The 16884-nt window shown below is 41.9% G+C and overlaps 1 protein-coding gene across 1 annotated transcript in view; it reads left to right on the top strand.

Moving 5' to 3' along the window:
- The window catches only part of vih (ubiquitin conjugating enzyme vih), a 123410-nt gene that overhangs the window by 88644 nt on the left and 17882 nt on the right, over window positions 1-16884 (top strand). The gene's annotated exons all lie outside the window — the stretch shown is intronic.

The raw sequence follows: 16884 nt of genomic DNA on the forward strand, positions 1-16884 counted from the left end.
TAGGAATCAATCTGCCACCATGCTAATGCTAGGCAAATGCCTTACCGCTGTACTAGTTGAGGTTAGTGTAGTAGGAGTCTGCAATACCAAGATGTATTGATAGTTACGGTTGGCTACTTTTGAAACATGTCATTACCAGAAATAGTTTTCAGACTTCCAAGGTAGGTTTTACTAGTAGCAGACTCCACTAATAAACCGTTAAGCACTGACTACAGTACAATGTAGGGAATTAAATTATAAATTGCTATTTTGAACCTTGTAAAACATGATAAAGTTTTGTCTTTTTATGAATCTTAAATGATTAATACTCTGTCCATAAATCATGAGTTTCTCAATCTTAAAATAGTAATGAAAAAAGTTTCTCTCCCAATCTCTTGTACTTTCCCTCCTGAAACCACCCTGGCTGGGAACATTGCACATTGTCATGAGAGTGAATCCATGCTTTATGATCTAAGACCCTAATGGCGAGCGCACTGTTATATAATGTTTTTTTAGTAGTCTAGGAGTATTAGGTTTTCACCCTAAACAATTTTATATCAAACTGAAAATTTCAGGGAAGTCTAAGAAGACTTTCTTTAATAACATACCAGATTTTGTCATATTTCAATCCCCAGACATCACAAACAAATATGTTTCTTGGGGTGGGGAGTTCAATTCTTACAGTATTTTAAAGATTAAATGATTTCTTATGGCATGAATAGCTATATAAAGAGCAAATTGTATAATTTTCTAACCTGAACAAACGCAACATTGGATATTAAAAGCTTGTCACAACGGTTACAACAGGCAAGACTTAGCTACTACATTAATTGTAAGTTGAAATGCCTAATTTGTAATTTCAACCCTATAATTTCAAGTGTTTCACCATTAAATCAATTGCAGTGATGATACTCATACATCATCTTCATCGTCAGCTTTGGGAGAAACTTCTGCTTCAGTGTCTTCTTCATTTTAAAGAAAAGATGACATTGGTGCTATATTGTAGAAGGTTTGACCACTGCACTTAGCACACAAGCCAGAACAGTGCACTGCCATCTTCCTGCAGCCACATGATGCTCCACAGCCATCTGCTTTGCAACCACAGGAGATCTTGAGTAGAGTATCTGGAGCAATGGGACTATCAGTTTCAACTGGATTCAGGATGCCATCCAGTTTCCATCCCCAGGCTGCTAGCGGCAAGGCCCTTCCCATCCATTCTGGATGTTAGGAATGAATGGTGCTTGACTGTTGCACTTATTGGAGGCAAACTTGCTGGTTGGAATGAAGAGGACAGTGATGTTCTGGTGACTGCCATTTTGTAGGCAATGTAGTGGAACTCATCCAGTAAAGCACAGTCAGGTGCATTGCAGAGCTTCAGGAGGAAACTTTCACCTGCTTCTGGCACATACTGATTAGTGCGGTCAGCATTATTGAAGATCTTGAGTTGATCGTACTGCTTCTTGTGTACAAAATTGAAAGCATTGCGCTTGATACTGTATCACAAACAGTGATGGCATGCAATACCATCAAATGTTGACTGGTTTCGCTAAGGCTTAACTGAATTTTATGAACTCTGTACAATGTTGTCGGATTTGTAGAACACAACAGGTACAGGTCCATGTCTGTAGTAGCCTGAGCTACTGGCATATCCAGAAGGTCGGTGTCAGTCCTGACAACAACCCCTGGTTCACCCAACAACTGTACCATGGTTAGAGCAGTAGAAACAATCTGGGCATCTGCATCAGCACTTGCCTGCTTCACTGCTATACCTGACCGATTCAACATGCCCGAAAGCATCTCTACGAGACTATGCTTGTTGCTATTTGTCAGAAATGCCTGTGTTGCGGAGGTGTGCATGGTCTAGTCACACAGGATGTCACTGGACGTGGTCTTTGCCCTGCGCAGTTGTTCCGCTGCCTTTGGGGAGACTATGTTGTAGCCATCAAACGCATTGGTAGTGCCAACCCCATAATGCTTGAGAATGTAGGCAATATAGCCCGGACATACACCTCTATAAGTAGACCGTTGTGGCCAGACTATTGACTGCAGCAAGGTCCTTTAATGGGAGAGGTCGGCTCATCAGCGAGCGAAAATACTTTCCCTCTGCGCATGACGTCACACTTCGAGTACTCTCTCTTGACAGCATTGGCTGATAGGCATACGTAGTAACACGATACAAGGATACCTTTCCAAAATAAAAATAATTAACCCTATTACCCCCAAAGGACGTACTGGTACGTTTCACAAAACTCATCCCTCTACCCCCATGGACGTACCGGTACGTCCTTGCAAAAAACTGCTATTTACATTTTTTTTTGCATATTTTTGATAATTTTTTTGAGAAACTTCAGGCATTTTCCAAGAGAATGAGACCAACCTGACCTCTCTATGATGAAAATTAAGGCTGTTAGAGCAATTTAAAAGAAATATACTGCAAAATGTGCTAGAAAAAAAATAACCCCTGGGGGTTAAGGGTTGGAAAGTTCCAAATAGCCTGTGGGTAAAAGGGTTAATATTCTTTTTTAATTTTTTTTTTTTACTTAAAGCTCTTATTATTATGGCAGACCATATATCAAAGTTTAATAATAATCTGATGCTTCTAAACATAGTCATTGGGTATAGAGGTATCTTTCAAGGGAACACAAATACAGTAGACCCCCGCCATATGACATTAATCCGTTCCGGAGTTGGTATCGTATAGTGAAAATGTCGTATGGCGGGCAATAGAATAGCTAATGCGTGCAAAAAACCCCAGGTAAAAACATGAAAATTTTATATACATATTAAAAATTAGTAAGAAAATAGTATACTAAGTACTGTACTACAGTACTTATATACCGTGGTACCTCTACATACGAATTTAATTTGTTCCACAACAGACTTCGGATGTAGAAACGAATCTTCCCATAAAAATACATGGTAATTCATTTAATTCGTTCTTCAGCCTAAAAACCCATAATAAATCCTTAATAAATGGCTACACATAATTACACATCGTCGTCGTCGGCGCCCACTCGTGTCCGAGTATTGGGTTCTGTCGTTAGCCATCAGCCTCCCATCTATGGGGTGGGTGCTTTTGTCTGATGATAAAATGACAGAATGCCAGTAGCTGGGTATATTGTTTTGGGTGGTCGTGGCTTTGCAACGGCCACGCACACACACTTGGCCGACACCGTTTTCACCGCGGCTCAAGACATATGAGACAGGCGGCTTCTCCGATGTTGGTTGCATCGGGCTGCCGGGTTCTTGTTATGTCAAGGCCCGCCTTGTTGCCTGCCCAACAGGCATTGCCCTCTTCCGCAGGCGCTGGGAAGCTCCGCCGTTGGGGTCTTGTTTGGTTTGATTTTGGAGTTTTCCTTCTCCTAGCCTTTGCCTATCTGAAATAAAGGAGAAGGCCTATAGGGGTCCAGTCTTGGTCTGGTCTCTCAGAACTGGCCTTAGCGGTATGGTTGAGCCTGCCAGGGTGGATAAACTACCCCACCGCCATTGCCCAGCCCATCATTGAGACACTCAAGCCCCTCTACTGCAGCAAAGTGCTGGACCATCAGAGGGGATAATTACACATAACAATAACATAACTGCATAATATGAAAGAAGCATATAAAAAAGATAATTATAAAGAAATAATAAATAAAAAATGTGTTTTATTGCCACTTTACCTTAGAGACAGGCCAACGCAGGTGTAGGATTTGCTACGCCAGGAGGAGACGGACGATCGGCGAGAAGGTAGACATGGTGTTAACATGTTCTTTAAATAAATACTCTCTCTCTCTCTCTCTCTCTCTCTCTCTCTCTCTCTCTCTCTCTCTCTCTCTCTCTCTCTCTCTCTCTCTCTCTCTCTCTCTCTCGTTCTTCTTCACTGTTAGTGTTAGAGACGTCTATTAATTTTTTCTGTGAGAGAGAGAGAGAGAGAGAGAGAGATTAAACAAAAATGAGAGATTAAACAAAAATGTGTTGTGTACATATGATTTTTAACAGCGTTAACGAGTTGAAAGACAGCTAAATGTAACTAAAAAAAATAATCAGCGAATCTGAATTCCTTTATTAACTAAAACAAAGAACAAACACACTTGTGTGCGTATGCGCAAACACACACACACCCACGAGGAGACACGATCGGCGAGGAGGTAGAGATGGTGACTGCGATAATATACCGTAACTTACACTACGGAAATTTTAATCTAACTTGGCTTATTTATTTTTTTTCATTTTTATATTTCATATTTTTTACATTCTTTTTCTTTTGATTTATTTTCATCACTTTCAGTGAGGAATTACGGTATGTTATCGCAGTCACCATCTCTACCTCCTCCCCGAACGTCTCTCTTACTGCGTAGCAATTCTTGCACCTGTGTGTGTGTGTTTGTATCAATATTTGTTTGTCCCGTAACCGAAATACAAACCACGCTATTTACATTGGGTTTACCTTTTAGCGTAGCTGAAATGGCGAGCCATTAGAATTTAACGAGGGTGTATTACCCCCGCGCAAGTTAGCGGGTGGGGGGGGGGTAGGGGAGTGGTAGCTAGCTACCCCTCCCCCCCTCACACACCGGTGAATGCTTCACTTTTTCACTTTTGGCTTGCACATGGACAGACGTCTCTGTCTTTGTCCTCGCTTGGCAGCCATTGTTTGTTTTGTCTTTACTTAATCACTTACTTTTCTTTTACTCAATATATATGTAAACATTTTCTCATGTTTATGTATATATTTGAGTATAGAAATCAGTAAGTTTCTTTTTCAGAGTTTGTGCTTGTGTGTGTAGTGTACGATATCCCCGTGGAGCCCTCGGCAGTTAGGCCACCGTGGTGTAATTTCATGGGTCGCGATCGAGTTTGACTTCGGTCGTTCTCTCTCTCTCTCTTGAGGGTGTTCACCCTTTTACTACGTTACTACGCCTTTTGTAGCTTCCTTCCCGTGTGGGGGGGTTGCTATGCCGTATGTTTTGTCTCAATTAGTTTATGAATCTAATTGTATTTGTTGATTTTTCAGCTTTGTAGAACGATTCCTTTCGGGGTTTTTGTTCTTTCTTTAGTGTTCATTCTTTTTTAAATTACATAATTACATAGTTACATAATTATAATTGTTATAATTCTGTGTTGGTTACAGCTCTCCTTCCGTGAGTGTAAGTGGTTGTGAGGGCACGTGCCTGTTGTGTAATTCTTGTGTTCCTTTCCCTCGGGATTCCTCTTCGGAGCCTTCCCGGGGGAATGAATGTGTACTAATGATTTTTGTTTTATTTTTTTACAGTTACCGATCTAGTTCGTTTCTGTAATGTGGCAACGGAGGCCTGGGGATTCGGCTGTTGCTGCCTCCCCTATGGATCTTCCTCAGGGGCGTGTCTCCTTCTTCTGGAAGCACTCCCGTGACGATTGACAGCTCTCCGGTTCATTTTAGAACTCTCAGGAAGCTCGCCTCCTTGGGAAGTTTTTCCGAAGAAAGTTTTTCCTGTCGCTTGAGTTTTTCCCCTTTTTGGGGGGGTTCTTCGCTTCCCCCCCCCCTTTTTTTTTTTTTTTTTTCTTCGTGGGACTATGCTCTTGGTGCTGAGCGGTCGCACCTGCAGTTTCGCTCAAGGGGCTGGGCAACTGCAGGAGCCCCTCTTCAGAGGATTGCTCCTTTTAGGTCACCGGCTGACCAGCCTCTTCTACGAAGTGTTTCTCTTTCGTTCGCGAGAGAGTACACTCATAGAGACTCCTCTTCGGAGGATTCTTCTGCTGTTGTTGCTGTTGGCCTCCTTCGCCATTAGGCTCACCGTCCGCCTCGTCGTAAGGGCCTCCCATCTCCCTATTAGGGTGCTAAGAGGCGCCTTTTTGAATCTCCGTATGCAGCCTACACCTCCTTCTTGATCTTCCGCCCCTGGTGCAGATGGACAGCAGTCTGACCTCGTCTTCCGACGGGCAACGGTCTTCCCGACGGACAACGGTCTTCCGACGGACATCAGTCTCCCGACAAACAGACAACGGTCTTCCGACGGACATCAGTCTCCCGACGGACAACGTTCCCTTCGGGGCAAAGGGTTGCCTCCCACGGGGGTTCTTCCCTTGCGTGTCAGGGTTCCCCTGCGCGCCCTTCTGCTGTGTTCTCTCCTGCTCAGTGTTAGCGCACAGGCTCTCCTGCTCCTGCTCAGTGTTATCGCACAGGCGCTCTCCTGCTCATCAGCGCTTTCCTGATCGCTAGCGCTCTCCTGTTCGCCAGCGCTCTCCTGTTCGTCAGCGCTCTCTTGATGATCATCTCTGCTGTTCCTGTGGGTTGGTTCCTGTTACGCGCCCTGTGCGCCTACGTTCGCCCTCGCGATCTAGAACTTCGGTTCAGGTCTTGGACAAGGACTCTTCTTCTACGCACAGGCTTCCACGCGTTGCCTTCTGCTCGCCAGCGATCACCAGCTCGCCAGCGACCATAGACGCGTCAACGTTCACCTGCTCGTCAGCGATCTCCTACGTGTCAACGATCGTCATCGATCTGCCACGCATGTCAGTTCCCCTGGACAGCATCAGTAGCGATCTAGCGCTCGCCTGCTGTGGATCACGATCTCCGGTAGCCGAGTCTTGCCGTAGATCTTCCTCCTGCTCGCCAGCGCTCACCTTTACTTCTGTCCTTCTGTGCGCCAGGTTTCTTCAATCGCCAGCGCACATCTGCGCGCCCTTTTCTGCCACGCACCAATGGGCGCCAACGGTTTTCTGACCGTCTAGGATCGCCTGATTAACAGCTTGCTTCAGCGCTCACCTTCCTGATGCACCTGCGCGCCATCGCTTGACAACGTGCCTTCACTCGCCTACGGGTTATCGCTCGCCAGAACGCGCCATCGCCCGCCTACGCGTCATCGGTCTCCCGACCGCCTGTGCTCACCCGCGCCCACGTGCCTGCGCGTCCACACACCCACGTGCCCGCGCGACCGCACGCCCACGTGCCTGCACGCCTACGCTCATGCGCGACAGCGCACATGCTCTTCAATGTTTGCCCGCGCGCGAACCAACGGTATTCCATCGCGCTGACGGACGGTGTTCCATTGCGCGGTCCGATGGTGTTCCGTGGCGCGGACCGACGGTGTTCCGTGGCGCAGACCGACGGTGTTCTGTCGCGCGAACCTACAGGGTTTCATCGCGCTAACGTCGGCTTAATTCTTGCAGTATCCATTGCTCGCCTATGGGTTATCGCTCGTCGACCACCAGCTCTGGCCCTTCCTACCACGCTTGCCCTCCTTCTGCGCTCCTTTGCGCACCTACGTTTGCGTTCCTGCGTGCCCGCGCATGGGCGCTTCCACGTTCGGCCACGCGCAAACCATTGATTTACCATCGCGCGAGTGCCAGGGCGATTGCGACCGCGATTCCCGTTGGGGTTTCGCAGCATGGCCAGCCTGGCGAGTCTTCTGGAGCGTATTTCCAGAACACGGCCTCACCCCGTAAACGCAAGAGCAGGAAGAATCTTCAGGGAGGTCTGAGCAACATTCTTCTTTCCAGAACCTGGTTTAGCCCTTCCCCGTCATTCCCTGGAAGGATTTTGCTAGGGAGCTTTCCGTTCGAGATTTCTCCATCGGCCAAGGGGTGACTGGTTTAACCCTTCCTCTTCTCCATCTCGTGAAAGAGGCTTACCAGGTCCTTTCCCTCCTCGGCTGCGACCCGAGGTTTTGTTCAAGGAAGCTACAGGAAGGTCATAGGTACTTTCCTCCTCTCGGGCTCAAGCACCTTGGCGTTTCGTTGCCAAATTTCGAACTTGCGGGCAAGCTCGATGTTGGACCATCTGTACGCAATGACCGAGGGCTTCCTTTCGGATGTCTCATCCATGGATGTCGACAACCTCAGACACCCTTCCATCCTTGGGAAGAGTTTGTTTGTGCCCAAGGACAGAGACATGGACAGCGGTTGTGCGGAGGAAGTCGACTTCCGTTTTCACTCCTCCAAGGCGCTTTCTTCCAGACCCTGCAGGGCTCCAGCGCCTCTTTCTTTCAGCCTCGTCGGCCTAAGTTATCGGACCGGCTACGACAACTGAGACAAGGTGTCCAATAGCAGTCCCCTCCTGTCAGGAACAGGTGGCACGGGAGGCTCTCCCGGGGGAGCATAGTCCTAGAGGGAACGGCAGAGTTCACGAACTCTAGGATTGGCAACCCCCCCTTGCAGGTTTCACGCTGGGAGGATGCCTAAGGTTACTCATCCGGATGACAGCTTCCCGATGCCCATTTCTGCACGATCTCCGTGATCAGCCAAGGATATCGCGCCTGCTATCTCTGTCAGCGAATTCAGTGTCTCTGAACCTCTATGCCATAGGGTCGGCAAGAGTTTGCCCGTTTGAGCAGAATGATCCATGCCTTAGGAGAAGGTCCTCCATAGGATCGTCGACGGCTTCACCCCCCGGCTTCTTCAGTCGATCCTTTCTCGTAAGAAAGTATCTGAGATGGGAATTCCGTGGTCAACCTCTCAGCTCTGATCAAGTTTGTCGAACAAACTTCGTCCAGCGTGGAACAGCAGAATCGATCAGTTTCCATTCCATCCATCTTCCAGGAAGCTCGTGGAATTCAGCCTAGACTACAGGTATTCCTGCTTAAGATGCAGTGTGGCGATCCCGCCGTGGCATCGCAGGTTTTTCCCCAGAGAACTCTCCCTGCTTTTCTCTAGGCCGCTCGGTAGCAGGCTGCCGCTTCCTTCGCCTTTTGGAGGTCTGGTCAACTCCGGTAGGCTCGGGTTCGACCTTCTTCAACGCCGGGACAAACTTCCGGATACTTACCATGAGTGGGGGTTCATGGTAATTTGCTAGGAGCCTTTTCTTCTTCGGCCTCAACATCTGGAGTATCTAGCCATGATATTGAGTCAACGGCCTTACCACATTGGAAACCCCGCTTCTCGTCCATCCAGCAAGGTTTAGCAACGTCGGGTCTGGTTGGTACTTGGATGGGGACGCCAGATCCTGTTGCCGCCTCCTCCGAGCCTTCCCTTCAGTTGACTGTGGCAAGGCTGAGGAGAGTCGCAGTACCTGTTTTCAGTCGGGCAGAGCTTTCAGCCCTACCTTGGAACGTTTCCTAGGTCTCTTTCCTCATTGATCCGTCTAAGTTCCGAATGGTCGCCTCCGGATAAGTTCCCTGTGGGGCGGCCCAAGTTCCAGTGATTTCAAAGCAACGATTAACCGGACTTTCTGGAACCTATGGGACCAGCGGGACGATTAGACCTGCAATGGGGGTTGACCTATGGAACCTCTTGATGGTAGTGGATATTCTCGTCCTTTCCCCACATTTTTGATGCTGTTCTCGGACTCGTCAAAGAAAGGGGGGGGGGGGGGGGCGGCTTGTTCCGGTCCAGGCCTATGTTCAGGACCTGAAGGATACCTCTCCATCATTCAGGCAGGCTTAGGGGCCGTAGTCTGGCCCCTCTACAGATCCTACAGCTCCTGCCGAGTCGCTCCGTGCGCGACGACTTCATGGTACAGTGAGCCCTCGCTACTTCGCGGTTCGACCATCGCAGATTCACCACTTCGCAGATTTTTTTCATAACCCATGTATATACATATATCGCGGATTTCCCGGAAATTTTGAAAATACCGCGATGTGACCGATGGTGCGAGATTGGAGAAAGTAAGGAAAATTGAATCATGATTGATTTTCAATATAAATGAAACTTTGAGGAGCAACACAGATATCATTTGTTAGAGAGATAGAGGTAAGGAATGGGAGGTAGGGAAAAGTAGCCCACAGAGAGAGAGGTAGAGGTAGAGAGAGAGAGGTAGAGGTAGAGGTAGAGAGAGAGAGAGAGGTAGAGAGAGAGAGAGAGGTAGAGAGAGAGAGAGAGAGAGATAGAGGGGGGTTTAAATATAATAAACAAAAAAATTTGATAGGTTATAACACATTGGTGCTTATGTAATATCAACTGTATACTGTAGACGGTTTGAATAAGTTAAGAAATTGTATAAACGATACCTTGTTAGCGTATTTGTACACTCTCGAGCGGCAGCTAGATGTCAGCTGATCTAATCACAGCCAAAAGTAAAACAAAAAGAAGTCAACAATACTCTTTTTTTAAAACACACCCGAAATTTAAAAACAAAAGTACACGCTTTCTTAATGTGCAATTAACTATTTAAAGAGTAGCAATTTTCTAGAATAAGATGATGTTTCCCAAAAAATAGTGGTTTGCTGATGAAATCGGATGCCGTATTTTTAGCTATGATTGAAATGGATGTAGACTCGGCATAATTTTTTCGTTTCGTATTTAATTGACACTAAGAAAACTAATTTTAGTTTCTTCATCTAAATGTAAGTATTGTATAACACGAAGAGAGAGAGAGAGAGAGAGAGAGAGAGAGAGAGAGAGAGAGAGAGAGAGAGAGAGAGGGAATGAATCAGCTGTTGTAATCAAATGGCGTGTTTTTGTTTCGTGAGAATTTCATCGCCACGACTATAACAACAACATACTGTACTGAACTTTACAGTATTATACAGACTACTGTGATATGATAAAGAAAAATATTTGTAATCTATTTTATATGAAATGGGGCTTCTTTTTTTGTTTAAAATTTACATTTACGTATGTAAAACTCTCTCTCTCTCTCTCTCTCTCTCTCTCTCTCTCTCTCTCTCTCTCTCTCTCTCTCTCTCTCTCTCTCTCGTAAATTGTTTTCCTGCTTTGCTACGTATGTATGATTTTATATAGATACGGTAAATAATATTTGTAATAACATATTTTATAAAAGCTTTTACTGTAATATCATTATTTATCACTTTCATCATGCTCGTTAAATGCCTTCGTTTGTTTACTGAGCGTACTTTATGACGCCGTCGTTTCAGGCGGCGTCATAAAGAAAAACATTTCATTTGGAAGTCCTAAGAAAAATTAAGTAAAACATTGGTCATAACAAAATCAACATACTGTACTGAATAATCAATATAATCGATGCAAAAACTAACCTATACACAGATGTGTAAATGCGTTTGTTTCTTCATTATAATCAGAGATAAACATAAACAAAACATTGGTTGCCATTTTTTATCGTGCTTTTTGGCGTGTTTAGGAAACGCATGATATAAAGTCGCCTTTAATATTTGCGCCTGTTTTAGTTTAGGGTACTGTAGTACATGCATTAAGTGTTCTGTACATTAAAGGGTAGTTTGTTAACAGTACTACGTACAAGGGAAGGTTTTAAAAGTCGGAATATACATGTTAAATAAATAGATAAATATGGTGTCACTACTTCGCGGATTTTCACCTATCGCGGTCGGGTCTGGAACCTATCTACCGCGATAAACGAGGGTTCACTGTAAATAAAAAATGTGTTTTATTGCCACTTTACCTTAGAGACAGGCCAACGCAGGTGTAGGATTTGCTACGCCAGGAGGAGACCGACGTCGGCGAGAAGGTAGACATGGGGTTAACATGTTCTTTAAATAAATACTCTCTCTCTTGTTCTTCTTCACTGTTAGTGTTAGAGACGTCTATTAATTTTTTCTGAGAGAGAGAGAGAGAGAGAGAGAGAGATTAAACAAAAATGAGAGATTAAACAAAAATGTGTTGTGTACATATGATTTTTAACAGCGTTAACGAGTTGAAAGACAGTTAAATGTAACTAAAAAAATATATCAGCGAATCTGAATTCCTTTATTAACTAAAACAAATATTGATACAAACACACTCGTGTGCGTATGCGCAAACACACACACACACGCACGAGGAGGTAGAGATGGTGACTGCGATAACATACCGTAACTTACACAACGGAAATTTTAATCTAACTTATTTATTTTTTTTTTATTTTTATATTTCATATTTTTTACATTTTTTTTCTTTTGATTTTTTATTTTCATCACTTTCAGTGACGAGTTACGGTATATTATCGCAGTCACCATCTCTACCTCCTCCCCGACCATCTCTCTTACTGCGTAGCAATTTTTGCACCTGTGTGTGTGTTTGTGCATATGCACACGAGTGTGTTTGTATCAATATTTGTTTTAGTTAATAAAGGAATTCAGATTAGCTGTTATTACTTTCTTAGTTACATTTAATTGTTTTTCAACTCGTTGATGCTGTTAAAAATCATATGTACTCTAAACACATTTTTGTTTAATCTCTCTCTCTCTCTCTCGCGGAAAAAAAATAATAGACGTATCTAACACTATAACAGCGAAGAAGAACGAGAGAGAGAGAGAGAGAGAGAGAGATAGAGAGAGAACGAGAGAGAGAGAGAGAGAGAGAGAGAGAGAGAGAGAGAGAGATTTCATTTAAAGAACATGTTAATGCTGTTTAGAGAGAAACAGAAAAAGAGAGAAGTATTATTTAAAAGAGCTTGTTAATGCTATCATGGTTTTCTTTGCTTCACTTTTTTCTTTCTTTCTGTTCATCACGCTGGCCCTTCTCACAAATGATCGTTGCCAACAATCTCTTTGTCCTTTATCCCTATCAACAAAAGGCGTTCTATCTCTTCCAGGGTATTGCTAAGATGTCTTGTAATAATGGTGATCCCCTTCGATGGTTATTTGCTTTAATGGCTGCCTTCAGCTTGATGATCCTCGAGATCATAGGCCTATTCCGGCCATATTATTTAGCCATACAGTATCACTCACATGGACACTGCTCTCATGTTTTTCTATAATTTCTTGCTTCAATTCTAATGAAAGAATTGCCTTCTTCCTGTACTGAAACTTAGCTTCTTAGGCACCATGATTATAGGTAAAATAAAAAAGGAAATGTGAGAAAAGGAAGAAAATAAGCACTGTTAATAACAGACCAAACAGAGGACAACCACATGATACTCACAAGAATAGAGAACTGAGCACTCGACACTCAATGGCGTAATGTTTACTTCGTGTGTCGAAATAGAATTCGGGTGTAGTAAAAAATTTGCTCGAATTTTACTTCGGATGTTGGAAAATTCGGATGTAGATACGTTCGTGTGTAGAGGTTCCACTGTATATATATATATATATATATATATATATATATATATATATATATATATATATATATATATACTGTATATATATAATATTACTCACTGAGCTAAAACCCTAGTTGGAAAAGCAAGATGCTATAAGCCCAAGGGCTGCAACAGGAAAAAATAGCCCAGTGAGGAAAGGAAATAAGGAAATAAATAAACGATATAAGTAATGAAAATTTGAATAAAATACTTTAAAAACTTTAACATTAAAACATATTTAATTTATAAACTATAAATGGACTTATGCAAGCCTGTTCAACATAAAAACATTTTTGCTGCAACTTTGAACTTTTGAAGTTCTACTGGTTCAACTACCTAATTAGGAAGATCATTCCACAACTTGGTCACAGCCGGAATAAAACTTCTAGAGTACTGCGTAGTATTAAGCCTCATGATGGAGAAGGCCTGATTATTAGAATTAACTGCATACCTAGTACAGGTATTATGAACAGGATGGAACTGTCCAGGAAGATCTGAATGTAAAGGATGGTCAGAATTATAAAAAATCTTACGTAACATGCATAATGAACTGATTGAACGACAGTGGCAAAGGTTAATATCTAGATCAGGAATAAGACATTTAATAGACCATAAGTTCCTGCCTACAATTAAGAAGAGAATCAGCAGCTGAAGACCAGACAGGAGAGAAATACTCAATACGAAGGTAAAATGAAAGAAATAAAACACTTCTTCAGAATAGATTGATCACCGAAAATCTTGAAAGACTTTCTCACTAAGCCAATTTTTTGTGCAATTGAAGAAGAAGCAGACCTACTGTGTTTCTCAAAAGTAAATTTGCTGTCGACAATCACACCTAAAATTTTAAAAGTCATACAAAATTAAAGAAACATTATGAATGCTGAAATCTGGATGTTGAAGAGCTACGGTCCTTGACCTACTTACAATCATACTTTGAGTTTTGTTAGGGTTCAACTTCATACCCCATAATTTATACCATGTACAAATTTTAGCAAGATCTCTATTAACCCTGGATAGGTACGGTCCTCGGACACCCCTTTAAGGGTATACTCGGACGCGAACGACCCCGACGCCAAAAGAAATTCTTGAAAAATCAGTTTTTGCAGTAACCTCCTTTTTTCTTTTGCCAAAAAAAACTTCAATGAATGCTTAAAACAACTGTAAAGATAAATACTACTCATCTGCAGAAAAACTATTTATTATAAATATTTTAAAAAATTAAGTAGAAAAAAAAAAAGACCTGACATAAAAATTCATAAAAAAAAAGTTTATACATATATACACAAATCCTTTTAGGAATTGATTCTTGAATGTTTAGGACACATCTTGATGTATTTTGGATGAAGTCAGACCCATGGAGGTGAAGATCTGAAATGAGAAAAAAAGGGTAACTTTTTTTGGCCAAAAAAAAATTGTCCAAATTTCATGAATTTTTTTGGGTACCCAAATGAAATAGGAAGTGGCTAATTTTTTTAGGGAATAAACATATGTTATCCTAAAATAGAAATATGTAAAAAAATCTTCATTATTTTGTAAATTACATTTATATCAGGGGCCATATCTAAAGGTAATTTTTTGAGTACTTGGAAATTTCGTAAAAAAATACATATATTTAATATATAATATGATATTTATGCAGGTAAAAATATACCAAAATATCACAAATTCTATAGGGAACAAGAATATATATAGATAGGGCAGCTTATGCTTCGGATATGTCCACAAAATGGCCGCCAACCACACTGACTCAGACTCCCTAATGTGCCACTTGAAATGTAGGAAGGGTATGTCAATTTCAAGGTGTTATTTACTAATCTTATTATTATTGGATATGCATAAAAATTGTATGGTGGGTTGCTGGATAATTGTCGATTATTTTACGACTATAAAATTAAAATTCTGACCCCAAAATTTTTTTTTGAAGGGAAATAAAATCGAAAAAAAAAATGTAAAACGATATTTTATCTAAAAAAATTTGATGATATTCAATCAAAAAAAAAGTAAACAAAATTTTCCGACAAATAAACATCTAGAGGAATCATTACTCTGTGATAGTTCCTTAGTACGTAGTAACTTTGAAAGAATTGGGAAAAAACGAAAAAATGGCAATCACCGGAAAATCGAACACATACCTATATATACGCCATATCTGGCTAAAAAAAAGATAGGCATGGGTAGCCAGATCATCTAGAAACACTTTCCAACACTATAAAAATATAAGTTTTGCGACACTACTTGCCAATTCCTTACGGTAACATGACTAAGCAAAAAAATGCAAAACAAATAAAAAGGGGCACTCGTGGAAAAATGGCCATTCTAATATATGGCATTTCAGAAAAAAAAGATTTCAGCCACGTGCTAGGCAAACCATCAAGGCATATTTTCCGACAAATAAACATATAAATGAAATATTACTCTGTGATAGTTCCTTAGTACGTAGTAATTTTGAAAGAAATGGGAAAAAACGAAAAAATGGCAATCACAGGAAAATCGAACACATACTTATATATACGCCATATCTGGCTAAAAAAAACATAGGCATGGGTAGCCAGATCATCTAGAAACACTTTCCAACACTATAAAAATATAAGTTTTGCGACACTACTTGCCAATTCCTTACGGTAACATGACTAAGCAAAAAAATGCAAAACAAATATAAAGGGGCACTCGCGGAAAAATGCCCAACATTCTAATATACGGCATCTCAGATAAAAAAAAAAGACATGCACGTGTTAGCCCAACCATCAAGGCACACTTTCTAACACATAAACATGAAAAAAAAATCAATAATATACGGCAATTCCTTACTACGTAGTAAATTTTTACAAATATTGAAAAAAAAACAGAAATTGGCAACCGCAGTTAAATACCCAATATACCAATAACTATGTCGTATCTGACAAAAACAAAATCACGCATGGGTAGCCAGATCATCTAGACACACTTTCCAACATTAAAAAAGCAAAAGTTTTACGACACTATTTCGCAATATCTTACGGAAAAATGACTTGGCAAAAAAATTTTAAAAAATTAAAAAGGGACACTCGCGGTAAAATGCCCGACATTCTAATATACGACATCTCAGATAAAAAAAAAGACATGCACGTGTTAGCCCAACCATCAAGGCACACTTTCTAACACATAAACATGAAAAAAAAATGAATAATATACGGCAATTCCTTACTACGTAGTAATTTTTACAAATATTGAAAAAAAACAGAAATTGGTAACCGCAGTTAAATACCCAATATACCAACAACTACGTCGTATCTGACAAAAACAAAGTCATGCATGGGTAGCCAGATCATCTAGACACACTTTCCAACACTAAACAAGCAAAAGTTTTACGACACTATTTGGCAATATCTTACGGAAAAATGACTTGGCAAAAAAATGAAAAAAAAATGAAAAAGGGGCACTCGCGGTAAAATGGTCCTCGTGGTGATGAACGGCATTTTAACTAAAAAAAAAAACATGCACATGGTAGCCAAACAATCCACCAAGACTTTCCACAACTGATAACCTATACAAGTTGCACCATTCTACGACAATTTCATAATACGTAATAACTTTGATAATTATGCAAACTACCTCAGAAGGGTAAACTCGGACGCGAACGACCCCGACGCGTCTCAGAAATCGGGGAAGGAGTACAGCTACAGCAATGCACATCTGGACACTACTAGAGCGTGTAGGGGAGACACCTCCTGCAGGTCGATCACCCACAAATTCAGTCACAGGGGTGAGTCACGTGAGAAAAACCTGTTTTTTTTTGACGCTCGGGGTCGCAAACGACCCACCGTACCTATCCAGGGTTAAGGGATTCACCCAGCCCAGATCTACATTCAGGAGATGGAATTGATGCAAAGAGAGTAGCATCATCTGCACATGCAACAAGCTTGTTTTCTAGGCCAAACCCCATGTCATGTGTATATAGTATGAAAAGTAACGGGCCAAGAACACTACCCTGAGGAACACCAGATATCACATTTCTATACTCCCTACAGTGCCCATTA

Source organism: Palaemon carinicauda, chromosome 40, assembly GCF_036898095.1.
Source record: "Palaemon carinicauda isolate YSFRI2023 chromosome 40, ASM3689809v2, whole genome shotgun sequence".
In the NCBI taxonomy this organism is placed as follows: Eukaryota; Metazoa; Arthropoda; class Malacostraca; order Decapoda; family Palaemonidae; genus Palaemon; species Palaemon carinicauda.